This window comes from Phyllobates terribilis, unplaced genomic scaffold (genome assembly GCF_046119375.1).
Source record: "Phyllobates terribilis strain yellow unplaced genomic scaffold, ASM4611937v1 Scaffold_1__5_contigs__length_1240528914, whole genome shotgun sequence".
In the NCBI taxonomy this organism is placed as follows: Eukaryota; Metazoa; Chordata; class Amphibia; order Anura; family Dendrobatidae; genus Phyllobates; species Phyllobates terribilis.
Genome location: NW_027362761.1, coordinates 809,694,846 through 809,711,639, shown reverse-complemented (window position 1 = coordinate 809,711,639; position 16,794 = coordinate 809,694,846). Strand labels below are relative to the sequence as shown.

Here is a 16,794-nt window from a genome sequence, read left to right as displayed (position 1 = left end):
ACCTGGAAAGTGCTTGACAACTAGGTCACACTATATAAATCCATGCAAACAGCATGGATTTATACAGTGTGAACCGAGAGAGTGTATATACTTACCTCCGATGGCCCGCGCTGTCCTGCTTTACACTCCGTTCTCCCGGCTGCCGGCAACTTTGAATTGAAAGACCTGCCGACGTCAGCGTCACGTGACCCGTCACATGACTCTGACGTCACCGCAGGTCCTACAACTCACTGCAAGTGCCGGGAACCAAGCAGGAGCGCTGCGCGGGCCGACAGATGGTAAGTATATATATATTTTTTATTTTATTCTTGTTTTACAGCTTTTTTAATGGTACCTGGGTGTGGAGGAGAGTCTCCTCTTCTCCACACTCGGGTACCATCTGCACATTAGAACGCGCCAATAACGCAAGTACAGATGCAGTCTTGCGGAATTGGCGCGTTCTATTGCAAGTCAATGGCGGCGAAAACGCCGCGTTTACGCTAAATTAATTGACATGCTGCGGATTTTTAAGCGCAGCGTTTACGCTGCGGAAAAATCTGCATCATGGGCACAGCACATGCGGATTTCAATTGGGGAACATTGCTGCCCTTCTACCATGCGTTTTTCATGCGTTTCCGCTGCGTTTACGCAACTGCAAAAACGCCGCGGAAACGCATTAAATACGCATCGTGTGAACTCAGCCTAACAAATTTTTCCTTAACTTTCTTTGTTAATTTTTAAAATTGATAAAATTATTGGAACAGGAACAAAGTTAATTTTCTCCTGGGTTTCAGTTAATAATAATAATCTTAATTTATATAGCGGCAACATATTCCGCAGCGCTTTACAATTCTGAGGTTCATATACAACAGTCATAAGTAACATAGCTAAAGATAATAATTAAAGCAAAAATAATGACGACCCTGCTCGTAAGAGCTTACCATCTACAATAAGGTGGGGGTGACACAAAGTACAGGGGCTTATGTACAATAATGGTCCAGCCATCTTGAGGGGATGAGAGATAGATAAAGGGTGCATGAGCTCGTCACCAGCCAGTATTTGTAGTTCTTTTGGGTGCAGTGGAGTTTGGTGGAGACATGTTTGGAGAAATAATGAATGGGCTATAAAAATATAAAAGGACTTCGATTAGGGAACGTGATAGGCCACCCTAAACAGGTGTGTTTTTAGGGAGTGCCTAAAACTGTGTAAGTTGTGGTTCGTCCTAATTTCTTGGGGTAGAGAATTCCAAAGAATAGGTGCAGCTTGGGAGAAGTCTTGGAGCTGGGAGTGGGAGGTACGGATTAGTGCGGATATTAGTCGAAAGTCGCTTGCGGAGCGTAGAGAATGGGTAGGCCGATAAACAGAAATGAGGGAGGAGATGTAGGGGGATAGCTTTGTGGGTGAGAACAAGCAATTTAAATTGGATCCTATAATGTATGGGCAGCCAGTTCAATGACTAGCACAGAGCGGAAGTGTCCGAGTAACGATAAGCCAGATAGATGACCCTGGCTGCAGTATTAAGGATGAACTGGTGAGGGGAAAGTTGAGTGAGGGGAGGGCAATTAATAGAGAGTTACAGTAGTCAAGGCGGGAGTGAATCAGGGCAACAGTGAGGGTTTTTGTTGTTTCCAAGGTGAGAAAGGGGTGTATTCTAGAGATGTTCTTCAGGTGCAAGCCACAAGAGCGGGCAAGAGATTGTATATGGAAGGTGAAGGAAAGATTGGTGTCAAACACAATGCCCAGACAACGTACCTGCTGGCTCGGCATTATTGTGGTGCTACACACGGAGAGGGAGATGTCAGATTTAGGGAGGTGAGTAGATGACGGGAGCAGAAAAAGCTCAGTTTTGGAAAGGTTGAGTTTCAGATAGAGAGCGAACATGATGTTGGAAACAGTCACTGGTGTTCTGTAGTACAGTGGGGGTAAGGTCAGGGGATGAGGTATATAGTTCAGCATAAAGATGGTATTGAAAGCCAAATTTGCTAATGGTCTGCCCAATTGGGGCCATGTAGAGAGAGAAGAGAAGAGGGCCAAGGACTGAACCCTGAGGAACCCCAATAGTAAGAGGAAGGGGGGAAGAAATGGAGCCAGCGAACGATACATGGAAAGAGCGGTCAGATAGGTAGGAGGAGAACCAGGAGAGAGCAGTGTCTTTTATGGCAATTGAGTGGAGCATAGAGAGTAGGAGGTGGTGGTCAACGTTGTCGAAAGCTGCAGAGAGTAGTCACCATTACGTGTTGCTGTCAGAAGGTCATTGGTTACTTTGATGAGTGCAGTTTCTGTAGAATGTAGGGGGCGGAAGCCAGACTGTGATGGGTCTAGAAGAGAGTGAATGGAGAGGTAATGGGTAAGGCAGGAGTAGACCAGGCGCTCCAAGAGTTTAGAGATGAAGGGGAGATTGGAGACTGGTCTGTAGTTGTTTGTGCAGCAAGGGTCAAGAGAGGGCTTTTTTAATAATGGAGTAATGATGGAGTGTTTGAAGGAGGAGGGGAAGATACCAGAAGAGAGGGAGAGGTTGAAGATTTTAGTTAGGTGAGTAGAGACGACTGAAGACAGAGACTGGAGTAGATGTGAGGGAATTGGGTCAGTGGTGCACGTAGTGGGATGAGAAGAAGAGAGGAGCCTGGAGATGTCTTCTTCTGTGACTGGGTCAAATGTGGAGAGTGATCCAGAGGAGATGAGGGGAGGGATGGGAGCCCCGGCACATTAACCCCCGAAATGCTGCGATCGAAATCGATTGCAGCATTCCGGTGGCAAGAGGAGGTAAGAGCGATACTTACCTTCTCTGCCGGCGTCCAGCGGCGTCTGAATCCGGTCCCAGATGTTGCCATGGTGACCCGACGTCATCATGACAACATCCGGGTCACCAGGAGGCAGGAAGCTGCTTTGGTCATGCGCAGTGCACGACCAAAGTAACTTCTCCCTGTGCAGGGCTGACAGGCTGCATGTCATAGGGAGCTGCTGCTCTCTATGTCATGCAGGCGATCAGGCTGCAAAAAGTGAAAGTCCCATAGTGGGACAATGTGAACAAGTAATAAAAATGTCAGAAAGCGAAAAAAAAAAAAAAAAAATTGTAAAAATATTTTTTTTAAAAAATGAAAACAGTAATAATAAAAAAATATATATATTGTACCCATAAATAAATAATCTTCTGAAAAAAAAAATAAAACAATAAAAGTACACATATTTGGTATCGCTGCGTCCGGAAAGACCTGACCTATAAAACTATCCCACTAGTTAACTCCTTTAGTGAACACGGTAAAACAAAGAAAAAAAACGAAACATAAAACGATGTTTTGTCATCATACCGCCAGACAAAATGGAATAAAACGCGATCAAAAAGACGAATGTAAATAAAAATAGTACCGCTGAAAACGTCATCTTGTCCCGCAAAAAACAAGCCGCAATATAGCTCCAACAACAGAAAAAAAAAAAGTTATAGCTCTCAGAATAAAGCGATGCAAAAACAATTCTTTTTTCTATAAAATAGTTTTTATTGTGTAAAAGCGCCAAAATATAAAAAAAAATAAAAAAAAATGTGGTACCGCTGTAAACTTACTGAGCCGAAGAATAAAGCTGCCTTATCAATTTTACCACACGCAGAACAGCATAAAAAAAAACAAAGAAAAAAACAATTCCTGAATTGTTGGCTTTTGTTTATGCTGCCACCCAAAAATCAGAATAGAAAGCGATCAAAAAATGTAATTTGCCCGAAAATGATACAGATAAAAATGTCAACTTGTCCCGCAAAAAACAAGCCGTCACATGACTCTGTCGGCCGAAATATGGAAAAATTATAGCTCTCAAAATATGGCGATGCAAAAACTGGTCTTTGCAAAAAAATGCGTCTTTTAGTGTGTGACAGCTGTCAATCATAAAAACCCGATATGAATCTGGCATCGCTGTAATTGCACCGACCTAAAGAATAACGTCGTCTAATCACTTAAAAAATAAACTTTAGGGTTGTGCTAGGGTTAGGGTTGTGCTTGGGTTTGGGTTAACATTGGGCTAGGGTTAGGGTTGGGCTAGGGTTGGGGCTAGGGTTGGGCTAGGGTTAGGGTTGGGCTAGGGTTAGGGTTAGGCTAGGGTTAGGCTAAGGTTAGGGTTAGGCTAGGGTTAGGGATGGGCTAAGGTTCGGGTTGGGGTTGGGATTTTTTCAGAAGTAAAGAAAAAAAAATGATGACGATATAGTGAGTGGAAGTACTCGCTACTTGAGTTTGCATCGGGTGCTTGGGTATGCACCGAGTATGGCGGGTGCTTGAGTGACATGCTCGAGTCTCCTCCCCAAATGTTTTGCAGCTGTTATACAGCCAAAAAAACCTTGCGGGGATTGCCTGCCATGCATGAGGATCCCTGCATGGTTTTTTTTGGGTGTCTAATAAAAAAAACATGCGGGGCAGGGACTTGAGCATGTCACTTGAGCACCCGTGATACTTGGTGCATACCCTAGTACCTGATGCAAACTCAAATAGCGAGCAGTTGCACTCAAGACTAATGACAACTTATTCAATATGATGACCTAATGTTATCAAATTCTGTGTCGTACCTCTGGGTTCAAAATGTTCACTATACCCCTTGATAAAATCCTGGAGGGGTGTAGCTTCCAAAATGGAGTCACTGGGGGGAGGGTGGGGTGGTTTTAACTATTTAGGCACATCAGGGACTCCCCAAACGTAACCTGTTACCCTTGTGAAAATGCAAAATTGGGGGCTGAAAAACATTTTTGTTGAAAAAATGTGAAAATAATATTTTTACGGTTCAATCTTATCAACTTCTGTGAAGCACCTGGGGGTTCAGGGTGCTCACCACACATCTAGATAAGTTCCCTAAGGGGTCTAGTTTCCAAAATGGTGTCAATTGTGTTTTTTTTTCACTGTTTAGGCACATCAGGGGCACATCCGCTAATTATTCAAGCAAATTTTACATTCAAAAAGTCAAATGGCGCTCCTTCCCTTCCGAACCCTGCCGTGCGCCCAAACAGTGGTTTTCCCCCACATATGGGGTATCGGCTTACTCAGGAGAAATTGCACAACAAACTGCTTGGTGCAATTTCTCCTGTTACCCTTATGAAAATGCAAAATTGGGGGCTGAAAAACATTTTTGTTGGAAAAATGTGAAAATTTTATTTGTACAGCTCAATGTTATAAACTTCTGTGAAGCACCTGGGGGTTCAAGGTGCTCACCACACATCTAGATAAGTTCCCTAAGGGGTCTAGTTTCCTAAATGGGGTCACTTGTGGAGGGTTTCCACTGTTTAGGCACATCAGGGGCTCCCCAAACGCAACATGGTGTCCACTAATTATTCAAGCAAATTTTAGATTCAAAAAGTCGAATGGCACTCCTTCCCTTTCAAACCCTGCCATGCGCCCAAACAGTGGTTTTTCCTCACATATTTTGGGGTCCATTTTTTCCTTTTACCCCTGCGAAAATAAAAAAAATTTGGGTCTAAAGTAACATTTTTGTGAAAAAAGTTAAATGTTCATTTTTTTCTTCCACATTCCAAAAATTCTTGTGAAGGACCTGAAGGGTTAATAAACTTCTTGAATGTGGTTTTGAGCACCTTGAGGGGTGCAGTTTTTAGAACGGTGTCACTTTTGGGTGTTTCTGTCATAAAGGCCCCTCAAAGTCACGTCAAATGTGATGTGGCCTCTAAAAAAATGGTTTTGTAAATTTTGTTGTTAAAATGAGAAATCGCTGGTCAACTTTTAACCCTTATAGCTTCCTGCTAAAAAAAAAAATTTTGTTCCAAAATTGTGCTGATGTAAAGTAGACAACTATTTTGTGTGACATATCTCTTTGATTTAAGGGCATAAAAATTTAAATTTTGAAAATTGCAAAATTTTCGCCAAATTTCCGATTTTTTCACAAATAAACGCAAGTGATATCGAAGAAATTTTACCACTATCATGAAGTACAATATGTCACGAAAAAATATTCTCAGAATCAGGGGGATTCGTTGAAGCGTTCCAGAGTAATTACCTCATAAAGTGACAGTGGTCAGAATTGTAAAAATTGGCCTGGTCATTAATGTGCAAACCACCCTCGGGGGTAAAGAGGTTAAAATCCTCAATTTATTACAAAATAATTTAAAAGATCATACAGGTTGGGAATACACCTCAACGCGTTTCTGGCAAAAAGCCATTATTCTCAGTGAAGAGCATGGGAGAGGGAAGGAGGGAGGGGCAGATGTGGATGAGAGGTGATGGAGGGGGGATGAGGCAGGTGAGAGGGATTGTGGGAGCTGCTTGTGGATGAACTAACAGCTGGGAACCACACCATGGGGTGGAGAGCTGATCAAAGACACAGGCCAAATTACACAGTATATCACCTTCCATCAGATAAAGTCTACAATGATGGAATGACAGACATATATCTGTAAATATTGAATACAGTGCAACAGATTGAAATGACTGTCAGAGACACTTGTCGGATAGGACACTTGCTGAAGAGGACACGTGCAAGCACCCCACACCGCGTGCACCCCTTATGACCCCAGTTAAGCAGCCAGGCACCTCTCTAATGCTTTTAACCTGCAGATTGACCTTTTATTTGCAGGTTAATAGCATTATCCAACGAGACAGGTTTCTTTTAACCCTTTCACCCCGAAGCCTGTATTCACCTTCCTGACCAGGCAAATTGTTTCAATTCTGACCACTGTCACTTTATGAGGTAATAACTCTGGAACTCTTCAACGGATCCCCCTGATTCTGACATTGTTTTTTGTGACATACTGTACTTCATGATAGCGGTAAAATAAATTTCTTTGATATGACTTGCGTTTATTTGTGAAAAAATTGGAAATTTGGCAAAGATTTTGAAAATGTAGCAATTTTAAAACTTTTAATTTTTATGCCCTTAAATCAGAGAGTTATGTCACACAAAATAGTTAATAAATAACATTTCCCACATGTCAATTTTATATCAGCACAATTTTTAAAACATAACTTTTTTTCGTTAGGAAGTTAGAAGGGTTAAAAATTGACCAGAGATTTCTCATTTTTACAACAATATTTACAAAACCATTTTTTAGGGACCACATCACATTTGAAGTGACTTTGAGGGGTCCATATGACAGAAAATAAACAAAAGTGACACCATTCTAAAAATTGCACCCCTCACGGTGCTCAAAACCACATTCAAGAAGTTTATTAACCCTTCAGGTGCTACACAGGAATTAATGGAATGTGGAAGGAAAAAATATTTAACTTTTTTCACAAAAATTTTACTTTGGACCAATTTTTTTTAATTTTAACACTGGTAAAAAGAAAAAAATGACCAAAAAATTTGTTGTGCAATTTCTCCTGAACACAGCGATACCCAATATGTGGAGAAAAACTACTGTTTGGGAGACAGCAGGGCTCGGAAGGGAAGCAGTGCCATTTGACGTTTTGAATGCAAAATTTGCTGGAATCATTAGAAGACGTCATGTTGCGTTTGGAGAGCTCCTGATGTGCTTAAACCTTGGAAACCTCCCCCAAGTGACCGCATTTTGGAAATTAGACCCCTCAAGGAACTTATATAGATGTGTGGTAAGCAGCTTATTTTCACAAGGGTACCAGGAGAAAATGGAACCCAAAATTTGTTGTGCAATTTTTCCTGAGTACACCGATACCCCATATGTGGTCAAAAACTACTTTTGAGGCACAGTGCAAAGCTCAGAAGGAAGAAGCGGCATATTGGAGTTTAGATTTTGTTGGATTGGTTTGAGGGTGTCATGTCGCATTGGCAGAGCCCCTGAGGTGCCAGAACAGCACAAACCCCCATAAGTGACCCCTATTTTACAAACTACACCTCTCAATGAATTAATCTAGGGGTGCAGTGATCATATTGACACCACAGGTGTATCATAGAATTTTATATCACTGGGAAGTGAAGAAAAAATAATTACATTTTTCCCACCAAAATTTAGTTTTAGCCCCAGATTTTACATTTTCACACTGGGAAATGGGTAAAAATGGCACCAAAATTTGTCCCCCAATTTCTGCTGAATGTAGAAATACCCCATTTGTGGCTGTATAGTACTGCTTAGCCACACTGCGAGACTTGGGAGTAAAGGAGCGCTATTTGCCTCCTAGAGCTCAGATTTTCCTAGAATAGTTTGCGGGCTCCATATACAGAGCTCCAAGGGCTAGAAGAGCAGAATCCCCCCTCAAGTGACCCCATTTTGGAAATTATACCCCTTTTGTAATGTATCTACAAGTTGCAGTGAAAATTTTGACTCCATGGGTGTTTTTCAGAAACAGGCAGCAGTGGCTGTTGCTGAGTGAAAATTGCAAATCTGCTATTGTAGTGACCAGTATGTTGTACTGACCACTACGTTATAGTGCCCAGCTCTAAATTAGGCGTGTTCTCATTGCTGTAGAAATACCAAATATGTGGACACTAAATGTTGTTTAGGCACACTGTGGGGCTCTGAAGGGAGGGGGCATTTGGATTTGGGAGCGCAGAATTTGCTGAATTTCTTTTGGATTGCGAGGAGCCATAGCGCTTTTCCAGAGCCTTTGTACTACCAGTAACATGGAAACCCCCTATATTTCCATTGACAGATGATGGACCTGAGTAGAGACTTGCTTTTTTGTGGATTGAGTTGAAGATTTTATTTGGAACATTTTACATAACGTTTTGAATCATATTTATCCGGCGCTCTACGCTGAGCACTTATATCGGGGTTTCCATCTAAATCTCCGAGTGACATGATTCAGATGAAACCCCTGAGGGATCCATTCACTATAATTAGGCAGCTGAGTTACTCTAGACTCCATCAGGCCTCTGTTCAGTGGTGTCCTTCTTTTCAGAGGTGCACAAAATTGTGGTCAATGGCACTTTTATCTACGCCTAAAAGACAGACACTGCCGGATCACAGGCCAGACAATGTCCACAGTGCCTCCATCTGCCTCATTATGGAGAATCTTCCGCCTGGGGTTCCGTCTGAAACACGTATTTCAGATATTTACACAGAAACCCCGGTGTAAGCGCTCAGCACAGAGCACCGTGCAATGTGCGCCGAGCCTTACTGCGATCTTTGGGAAACGGAATGAAAAAATCAACAGCTGTTGAAGAATTGGTTTTATTTATTTTTTACGCTGTTCCTCGTGCAGTATAAGTGATTAGACGACTTTATTCTTTGGGTCGGTGCGATTACAGCAATACCAGATTTATATAGTGTCAGGCAACGACAGAGACCACACCGGGGGGACCATACAATATCCCACCACTGCCACCAATTTGTTAGGACTATCAAGGATTTGTGCGCACACGTTCACGATTACTCACTATGAAGAGACCAGTGAGTGTATGGCGTATACACCTCCGGATTCCAATGCATGGAATATGTGTATACGCCCCCATGGTCACTGCCAGCTTCACGATAGCCCAATTAATATTATTCGCTGCCACCACCGATCAATTTTAAAATATAATGCAGGCCTGATTGGATGCCTGCTTTCTGGTAGTGTATATGGCTTCAGGTGAGGAACGATTACAGGATAAAAGGAACAGGACTATTACATTTTATATTTAATCCAAAAGGGAGGCAGTGTTTATGAAAATATACAAAAGGTTTTACAAAGGGAGACATTATAATACAGAATATACAGTTACACAAATAAATGGGATTAAAGAAGAATTTACTAAAAAGATTGCAGAGATGATTCCGTTTAGCTGGAGGGGAGGCGCTCCAATTGACCGTTATCAAACGTGACCCGTGCTATATGAAATATATACTCCCGGCATGAGTACTGACCCACCCTCGCCTGGGTCTTTTATGTTGAAGGGGGGGACCTGCCCACACACCCCCTGTGATGATATCACGTGCGCTGGGCTCCACCCTTCATATTTTTATTAAAATCTCAAACTTCTAGGATAACTTCTCGCTGGTTGATCACAGAAGTTTGCAAGTGACGCCATATTCTTTATTACGAATTTACCTTTCCTTAGAGGCACATGGCATAGCTGCAGTCCGTTATTCTGGTACTTTGGCACCACAGCTCATTGGAGGGGCCCACAGCTACGGAAAACTATGCATATTGTTCCTTAGCTAACCCTGCCGCTAAAAATATGTGTCCCATTATTATCGGAAGTATAGAACTTCCGATATTCCAGATTTCATGTCGGTGCCGACGAGACTACAGATTTCTGTTGAGCAAATGGGGGATGCCCTGGGGGTGAGAGAGAATTCTTTTGAAGCCAGGACTACATCCTTCTCACCTAGGTGTATATTTATCACAGGCCGGTGCCACTAGAAAATACACTCATATGTTAACTGGGTTAGTAGCTCCCTTTGTGCTAGCATTTGCCTATTAGCCACTTATCCGGTGTGTGCTAATTTGCAGAGAGGCAGCTCCGTAGATTGCCAGCTTTTCTACTCTGACAAATAGTATAGGGGAGGGGGAATGAGGGGTTTGGGAGAAATTCTTAATATTTCTATGACATATAGTTTTTAACGTTTGGCTGCTGTCACACACTAAAAGATGCTTTTTATTGCAAAAACTAGTTTTTACATCCCTATATTTAGATTGCTATAATTTTGCCATATTTCTGCTGACAGAGTCATATGAGGGCTTGTTTTTTTTGCGAGACGAGTTTTTATTGGCATTATTTTTGGGCACATGACATTTTTTGATCGCTTTCTATTCCGATTTTTGTGAGGCAAAATGAACAAAATCCAGCAATTCAAAATTATTTTTTTTAATGCCGTTCCACATGTGGTAAAATTGATAAGGCAGCTTTATTCTTCGGGTCAGTACGTTTACAGTGATACTACATTTATATAGTTTTCTATGTTTTGGTGCTTTTACACATTAAAAACTATTTTATAGAACAAAGAATTATTTTTGCATCACTTTATTTTGAGAGTTATAGCTTTTTAATTTTTCCAGCAATGGAGCTTTATTGCAGCTTATTTTTTGCAAGATAAGATGACATTTTCAGTGATACTATTTTTATTTACATTTGTCTTTTTGATTGCTTTTTATTCCACTTTTGTTTCAGCAGTATGATGATAAAGCATCGTTTTTTGTTTCATTTTCTATTTATTTTTTTGTGGTGTTCACTGATTGCTTTAACTAATGGGACAGTTTTATAAGGATGCAGCGATAACAAATATGTTTACTTTTTTTGTTTATTTTTGTTTTTACATAAATAAATATATTTATTGGATTCATATTTTTTCTTTTTTTGTTCTTTATTTTGTGATTTTTTAAAATATTTTTTCAATTTTTACGTTTAATCTGATTTTATTAAAGTGTTTTACAAACAAATAACATCACCTCTTGTTTTGACATTTGGTATTGAAATAGTTGAACAAATGTATATATATATACAGTGATGGCCAAAATTGTTGACACTCTTGAAATTGTTAAATAAAAAGAATTTCACCCAGAAAATTATTGCTATTACACATATTTTGTTATACACATGTTTGTTTCCTTTGTGTGTATTGGAACAACACAAAAAAACAGAAAAAAGATAAATTGGACATAATTTCCCACAAAAACCCAAACATGTGCCGGACAAAATTGTTGGCACCTTTCCAAAATTTGTGGGTAAACAACTTTGTTTCAAGCATGTGATGCTTGTTAAAACTGACCCGTGGCAAGTAACAGGTGTGAAATATAAAAATCACACCTGAAAACAGATAAAAAGGGGAAAAATTACTGTCTATGCATTGTGTGCTTGTGTGTTCAATACTAAGCATGGAGAACAGAAAGAGGAGAAAAAAACTGTCTGAGGACTTGAGAAGAAAATTGTTGAACAATATCAACAATCTCAAGGTTACGAGTTCATCTCCAGAAATCTTGATGTTTGTTTGTCGACGGTGAACAACATAATCAAGAAGTTTTCAACTCATGGAACTATAGCTAATCTCCCTGGCCGTTGATGGCAGAGATAAATTGATGATAGTTTGCAATGCAGGATAGTCCAGATGGTGGAAAAGCAGCCCCATTCAAGTTCCAGAAAAATTCAAGCTATCATGCAGGCTCAGGGTGCGTCAATTTCAGTGCAAACTATCCATTGACATTTGAATGAAATGAAATGCTATGGCAGGAGACCCAGGAGCACCCCAGGCAGGGAGGAGGCGTGTCCTGCTCTGAGCAGGAGCTTACAGGTCACCATCCCTGGGCCATCTTTCAGCCCAAGTTCACCATGGAGACCATCGGCACAACATGATGGCAATCGCGTTGTACCAATGAGAGCAGAGAGGGAGCTCCCTCCCTTTGCAATGCTCATCGATGTCGCTGTCACTATTGACAGAGGCATCAGAGGGATTAAACACCCGCGATCGGTGCTAGCACTCATTGTGGGCGTTGCTGCAGGGTGTCAGCTCTTATATAGAGCTGACACCCGCACTCAATCGTGGTGGCGCTCAGCGTGAGCCCGCGCGATCATCATGCCGTCACGCAGCTCCCGCAGTGCCATGTATATACGGCACATGTAGCAAAGAGGTAAATTCAGCAAAACCAAAGAAATGAGCTGGAGCGTAAGTTAGTATATGTGCAATATGTAGAAGCATGTTCACACTGTGGCCATTTCATGGACAAGACCCAAGAAAAAAACAAAATGAGCATATACCCTGTAGTAAATAAATAAGTAAATAGCAATTTTTTTGTATCCCTTTCCTGTGTTATAAAGTTCAACTACCTTTTCCCGTAGATCCGTTGACAATTCTTTTGCTTTCCCCATGACTCACAATCCAGAAACGTCAGTGGCTGGATGAAAGATGCAAGAGTCTGTCTGGATCCCAGAAACTCACTCAGCTTTTATGCACACACACTGATTACAAGCAAACAGGTCACAGGTGAGGATGTTACCTTTAGTAGCCATTCAAACCCATTTGTGACAAATTCTGTGCATGTTATCAGGCCAAAGTCACCAGGGTATGTGATCTTTTGATCAGGGTAATTTGGATGTGTTTGGTTTTCATTAAGATTTAAAAAAAGAAAACACAGTAGTTTGACAATAAATGGCTTCACCCAACCAATATCAATGAGTGGAGAAAAAGTTTTTTTTGTTATCATTCATATTCTCTGAAACAAGGCCAAGAAAGGAAAAATTCTGCCGGGGCATGTAAACTTTTGAGCACAACTGTATGTGCCACTTATTTTGCCTTTTACTTCTGAATTAATCATTCACTATGAAAAACTGCCAAAATCAATCTTGCTATAACCAAGACTGACTGTCTGATCACTGAGGTATCAGATTGCAGATGCCTATTAAAGTCTATAGAGAGAGAAGGAATAGGAGGGAGAAGCAGAGTGAAAAAGGGAGGCACAGAGATACGCAGACCCCAGCAAACCCCTTCTCACATCTGCATGGCTCAGTGCTGCTGATATCCTCCATGGGACTGCAGTTTCTGAACATGTACTACATAGAGCAATCATAGAAGTTAGTGTTCGCCCATTAGGTTAGAAACAACTGAAAATTAGAGACTGCAGAGGGAAAGATTAAAGATGCAAGCCATACAATGAATAGAAATAATGTCACTCCTCATTAGTGATGAGTAAACACTGAAATGCTCGGGTGATCATTACTCGAATAGACCACGTCTGACTGCTCGGGTGTTTGACTCAAGTAACGATTATAATGGAAGTCAATGGGAAACTCAAGCATTTTTACAGCAGATCATCCAAGGAGGTCTTGGGGGCAGTAAAATCGCTGAAATGGATGGAAAAAGTGCTCAGATGGAATGGGAACAGCATGGGGAAGACGCCTGGATGTGTCTCTGAGTCCCAGGTCGCTGCTGGGAACAATGTTGTCAGAGTATTACGCCACTTTTACGGAGTGACAATAAGACATCCAAAACCGAGAATAAAACGGATTTTACAGGAACAATTTTTACGAAACATTCTTTCCAGTATAATGACTTGTATTAAGGCAAAATAAAAAAGAGAGAGAAAAAAAACTACCCCACCTTAGGCTATGTTCACACATAGCGTTTTTTTTGCGTTTTTTCACTTTCTCATTGCTTTCAATGGTGAAAAAATCATCCACCGGTAAATGTAATTTTAACATTTTACTAACTTATCTGGGCATATGGTGTGTGTGACATGGTTAGACACATCCTGTTTAATTTATGAAGGAGGGACTGTGATTGGAAAAAGATTGGAAGATAAGGCCCTCTCACATGACTAGCGCGTACACACGGATGGTACAGTGAAACTGCGAATGGTTATTAAATCAGTATATTTTGCCTTCTTTTGTGTATTTCTGTTTACATATGACTATACACAGCCTGAATCTGTCAATGAATGCATGGAACGAAGCTATCATGTTGTGGCCTGTGGAAGAGATTTATGTGACCAGAAGGAACACTCCTTTCCATCTGATGATACTCACATGAGACAACGAAAAACATATCAAGGTGGCACAAAGCAAGAACTTGACTTGAATAAAACTAAAGCTGTTTACGTGGCTAGTGAAGACTAGGTGGATAGTAAAGATTTTACCACCATTGTCATATTAAAAATTGAAGAAACAACACAAAACAAAGATGGGATGGAGAAGGCCACATTCACTGTAACTAATGAAGAACAGAGGGTCAGAGCAGTTCAGTTAAAGAGAGGGAACAGCAGCATGTCAGCACTAAAAACCCACTTTGACAAAATGCAAGCGGCAGGACAAGCCAGCACCGCCAAGGCATAGAGGAACTGCTCATGCCAAGTGTCCAGCTTTGACACCCAATAGTACGGCACAGAGGAATTACGGAGGACGCTGGTACATTTAGCTAGATACTCCTTCACCATCTTCATAAACTTTTCTCTCCCTGTCAGAGTACCCCACAAATCAGGGCCTGGGTGCTGGAAGGGTCTAATGAAACTGTCCCAGGCCTTTGAAAGTGTTTACCACTGCCTCCCTTCTCTCTACTCCTTGGTTGTCCAAAGATTTCTGACCTCTGCCACCAGCGTTGTCAGATGGGAAATTTTTTAACAATTCTTGAACTATGGCCTTCTGGTATTGCACCATTTTAGTAGCCCTATCCACTGCAGGAAGGAGAGATGGAAAGTTCTTCTCGTAGTGTGGGATGAGAAGGGTGAACAATCAGTAATTGGTGGTGATGCAAATGCGTATAATGTGAGGGTCACGTGAAAGCCAGCAGGACATAGAGTCTTCCATGTGTGCCAGACTCCCAACAGGCAAGACTTCCCTATCCCCACCATGAGGAAGACTTTCCATCTCCTGGTCCTCCCTCTTCTCCTCCTGCTCCTCATCTTCAGGCCATCCACGCTGAACAGATGAGAAGCTGATGTTGGTAGTACCCTCTGTAGCATAGGCAGCCATCTCTTGTTCCTCCTCCTCTTCCTTATTATCACCTAATCCACACTGAGAAGATGAGATGAGGCTGGGCTGGGTAGCATCACTCAGTGCACTTTCTTCCTCCATCACCACCTGGTCCGCATGCAAAGTTTCCTCTTTGATTGTGAGCAGCAAACATTTCAGTAGACACTGAAGGGGTATGGTTACACTGCTTATGTCATCATCGCCGCTCACCATCTTGGTTGATTCCTCAAAGTTTTGGAGAACCGCACAAATTTTAGACATCCATGCCCACTCATGAGTTGTTATGTGCAGAGGCTGAGCGGAATACTGATGGGCATGTTGTAGCTGGTATTCAACTATTGTCCTGGACAGGAGATTATCAAGCACGTAGCACAGGGGAAGAGGCAGTGATGTCACCCGCAAACACTGATTGTGGACCCAGGCATATGGCCCACCTAGTCGGGTTCTTGGATAACATGTGCCTCAGCATGCTGGGGGTGTTCAGGCTGGTAGTGGTCTGGCCCCTACTGAACGTGGCACAGGTTGCAAATGACCGTTTTCTTGTCTTCTGCACCTTCCAGAAAAAAGTGCCAGAATGGGAAACACCTAACCCTTATCCTGGGATCTGGCTACATGTGGATGCTCTGGGGAACAGTTGACCATCTTCTCCCTCTGGCCACCCCACTGCCTCTTCCTGACTGTTGCGGTGCTGTGGATCCCTCCCCCTCTGTGCTGCTGTGCTCGCTCTGCATGCCACCTTGCCAGGTTGGGTCAATGACTTTATCATCCACCACCTTGTCTTCCACTTCCTTACTGTGGTCCTCCTCCTGACTTGTTGAATTAACATGACTTGTTGGCAACTGTGTCTCATCATCATCCACTTCTTGAGACACTAATTGTCATTCCCCACCATTGTCTTCTTCTGACTGTGGCTGTTGAAATATTTGGGCATCACCACACACCATCTCCTCATGTCCCTCTTGAAACATGCAGGGCGAGAGGCCAAGATCAAAGAATGAAAATGTAAAGAGCTCCTGGGAGCATCCAAGTGTGAGATCACTTTTCTCCTGGAACTGTACATCGTGAGAGGAAGGAGGATCAGGGTGAGGATTATGCTGTCCAGACTCTTGTCTAGTGAGACTGGACCATGTGGAAGACAGGGTGGTGCTACGAAACAAATTGAAAGTATTATCTGCAATCCAACCAACCACCTGTTCGCACTGTTCTGGCTTCAAGAGTGGTGTCCCACGCACCCTTGCTAAGTGGGACAGGAAGCTAGGTTTCATGGATGAGCGCATTCGTTGTGCTCCCACAGCAGGCACAGTTTCACCTACCGCACGGCCTTGGCCTCTGCATGCACCATCAGCAGCACGTCTACATCCCCATCCCTTACCGCATACCTTGTGCATTTTAAATTATTTATGCAGCTAAGAGAGGTATTATTGGAGAGTAGAATCTATTTAAATTGGCCATGAAAGGACTTTTCGCTTTACATAGCAGCACCAAGGACTGTGACGCAGTGAACCCTGCCTAAATGGCTCGAATACACTATCTGTACTG

At 42.1% G+C, this 16,794-nt stretch overlaps 1 protein-coding gene across 1 annotated transcript in view; it reads right to left on the bottom strand.

Annotated features, from left to right (window-relative positions):
* The window catches only part of ARHGAP24 (Rho GTPase activating protein 24), a 1,313,999-nt gene that overhangs the window by 803,601 nt on the left and 493,604 nt on the right, over window positions 1-16,794 (bottom strand). The gene's annotated exons all lie outside the window — the stretch shown is intronic.